A 3,471-nucleotide genomic window follows, 5' to 3' on the forward strand; every position below is an offset into this window, starting at 1 on the left:
CCCTCACGCCCTCCCGTGGCCAGCACTGTGATGCTGCCGCTGGGACTCTGCTGAGCACGTTTCTGCTTTGCCGGCTGCTGCCTGTTTCTGTCAAGCAGTCACCTGAGGGTCTTTACTCTTTTGTGGGCACTGTGAGTTTCTCCCACTTCTGGAAGCATTGAAGATGTCCGTGTTGTGTCTGTCCCCACACCCTCAGCTAGGGATGCTTTCCTGTGTGTTGGCTGTGCTTTGAGTTTGTGAAGCTTCCAGAGTCTGTAACGTGATTCCTTCATCAGTGTGGGGAACTATCTCTTTAATGATGGCGTCTGTGTCATTCTCTCTCCTCTTCCTTCGGGTCTAACATCTCAGATAGCGGCCCTTTTACAGTAACCCCCGTGGCTCCTAGCATGCAGTTCTCTCTGTGTTGCCTTTTTTGTTCCTCTGTGTTTTGTCTGGAAATTGTCTTCTGATCTTCTGATTCATTGCCTCTCTAGTCATGTGTCATCTGTGTTTTTAATTGCGTTTTTTGTTCAAGAATTTCCATTTGGTTCTTTCTACTGTTCCCATTCGCTACCAAAATTCTCCACCTTGTCACAGAACATCTAGATAACAGCTTAAAGAAGCAGGGACAAAGGGTCAAGAAGTCAGCAGTGTGGAGACAAAGGACAGAGTAGCCCCGCCACACCACTCCAGTCTAGTGCCTCACTGTCATGTGGTCTTCAGATGGCAGTGGCCATTCCCACACCAAGTCCACACTCCAACCAAGAAAAACAGGAAATGAATGGGCCTATAGCTCTGCATAGTTCCTCTCTTGGGAGTGAAGTCTCCCCAGACCCCCAGAGCATACTCTGTCCTAGGCTATTGGCTCTGTTATGTGCCACCACCACCACCCCTGGCTGCAAGGGGCTGGATGAGAAACTGAATTCAGGTGCTCAGCCCCTGTGGCTGAGAGTGCATGTCAGGGCCACCAGTCTGCAGGACTTGTCACTTTTACAGCACATCTTTCTGTTGTTCCTGTTAGCACTCCTGCCAGTACTATGCTAAACAGAAGGAGTCAAAGCAGGCAGGCCATTCTTTCTTGTTCAAATTTTTAAAGAAATACGTTAAAGGTTCTCCATTAAGTACAATGTCTGCTAAGGTTTTATGAAAAATAAACCTACTACTGTCCAGTCAGTTCTGACTCATAGCAACCCCTCCTTGGGTTTCCAAGGCGTTATTACTAGGGAAGTAGATTGCCCAGCCTTCCTTCTGAGGAGTGGCTGGTGGGTTTGAACTGCCAGCCTTCTGATTAGTAGTCAGATGCCTTAGGCACTAATAGCAAGTTACAAAGTTCATTTTCAGTCTCATTTTCTTAGCATTTTTAGCCAAATGAGTGTTAACTGAAATCAAACGTTCTGTTTTTACCTTTTGAGAAAATCATGAGTGAGGTGGCATTGACATGTTTCCCAAAGTAAAACAATCCCATACCTTCCGCGACCATGATGTACATTTTTTGGTTAAAATACATGTAACAAAAATCCACTGTAACCACTTGAGCATACAATTCACTGACACTAATTACATTCACAATGTGTGCTGCCCTCACCACCACGTATTTCCAGGAGCCTAGCGAGCTCTGGCAGCATAGTGGCTAAGGCACTTGACTGCTAACCAGAAGGCTGGCGGTTCAAACCCACCAGCCACTCCTCGGAAGGAAGGTTGGGCATTCCTACTTTCGTAGTGATACTGCCTCGGAAACCCAAGGAGGGGTCGCTATGAGTCGGGCCGACTGGATGGCAAACAACAACAACAACATGGGCCACCTAAGAGCTCTAGGTGGTCCCTGCGAATGGGATGGCCAGCAATGACCTGGGCAAGGGTGTGGGAAGAGGGAGGAAGGAGGAGAAAGATGGGTAGATATGGGGCCGAGGTTCCATTAGAGGCGTGGGCGGGGGGGGGCCGGGGGGAGTGAGAGCTGGGTACTGAGGGGGGGGAAAGGAGGGAGGAGGAATGGGGGCGAAGGGTGGAGTCACGGTGGGAAGAGAGCAGGGGCGGGGTTGGGTGTGCCAGAAGCGGGGTGGAGGATGGGGCCAGCCCGGGGGAGATGGGTGGGGCCGGGGTTCCATTAGAGGCGCGGGAGATGGGTGGGTGGGTGAGAGGGAGGTACTGACAGGGGGAAGGGAGGAAGGAGGGATCGGGCGACGAGTGGAATCACCGGTGGGTGTGCCGGGGAGTGGGGTGGATGGGGCCAGCCTCTGGGCAGAGGTGCGTGGAGGTGGGAGATGGGATCGAAGTGGGGAGGAGGGAGTGGGGGCGGCGGCTAGGAGGACGCGACGCATCCAGGGTAGGTGCCAGGAGGTGAGAGGGCTGTGCCCTCCTCCGAGCCCGCCTGCATCTCCTCCCTGCTCGTCGGTTTCCCCGGGGATGAGCCTCCGCGTCTGCCCGCCCCCAATCTTAGGGCGAGGCCTTGCGCAAGATCCGGGCGCAGCGGCTCCGGGCTCGCAGTCGCCTCTCCGTCGGCCGCGGCCCCTGGAGCTACCTTACCGGCCGGCTGTTCTCACCGAGCCCGTGGCGGGTAAGGCCTGGGCGGCAGGATCCGGAGGGGCGCCGCACAGGGCCCAGAGGGGCCAGGGAGGCGGGTCGAGCACCCAGACAACTGCGCCCGGTGCCAGCCCTGCGTCTGGGTCCCGGTCCCCGATCCCCCAATGGCAGCAGGGCCGGGCGGACGGGAGTGGGGAGGGAACGGTCCTTCCCCGGGTTCCGACCTGGGGGTTGGGGGCGGGGAGGCAGCGTCGAGAGAGGTGGGCTTGGTGTCACCAGGCGCGCTTCCGCCGCACCACCCGCAAGGCCCGAACCCCCGGCTCTGGCCCCGAGCTCAGCGCGCCGCCTGGGCCTGTGGCCCCCGAACACTGGGAACGAGGGCGCCGAGGTCAGGAAGAGCCGGGCGCTAACCTGAGTCCTGAGACCTCCTTCTCCAAATACAACCCCTCCTCCCGCCACCTGTAACCGGAAGACCCTTGCGTACCCACGCCCCCAGCGTGGCCTCGGGTCCCTCCGACCCCTAGGGGTCTAAGTTGGCCCTTTCCCCCTTCCGGTTGTGCAGGCTTCAAGGTCCAGGATAAGGAACGCCTTCCCCAGGTCTCGTTCCTTCCGCAGGGTGCTCATCCCCACCCCATTCTGCGCCCCCTCCCCCCTCCACGCAGAACTAAGCCCCGCCCACCCCTTCCCACAGGTCCTGAACCTACTCCCACCCCAGCCCCTGCCCCCCGGCCGTGTGCCTGAGAGTCAGGTGGTGGTTGTTGTTATGTGCCCTCGAGTCGGACCCAACTCTTAGCGACCCTTCCTTGGGTTGCTGAGGCAGTGTCATTACGGAAGTAGATTGCCCCATCTTCCTTCCGAAGAATGGCTGGTAGGTTTGAACCACCAGCCTTCTGGTTAGCAGTCAAGTGCCTTAAGCACTATGTCACCAGAGCTCCTGAGAGTAAGGCTAAAGCCCCTCCATCCGTCACCCTA

Source organism: Orycteropus afer, unplaced genomic scaffold, assembly GCF_000298275.1.
Source record: "Orycteropus afer afer isolate SDZICR_OR568_19922 unplaced genomic scaffold, OryAfe1.0 scaffold00038, whole genome shotgun sequence".
NCBI classification, from domain to species: domain Eukaryota; kingdom Metazoa; phylum Chordata; class Mammalia; order Tubulidentata; family Orycteropodidae; genus Orycteropus; species Orycteropus afer.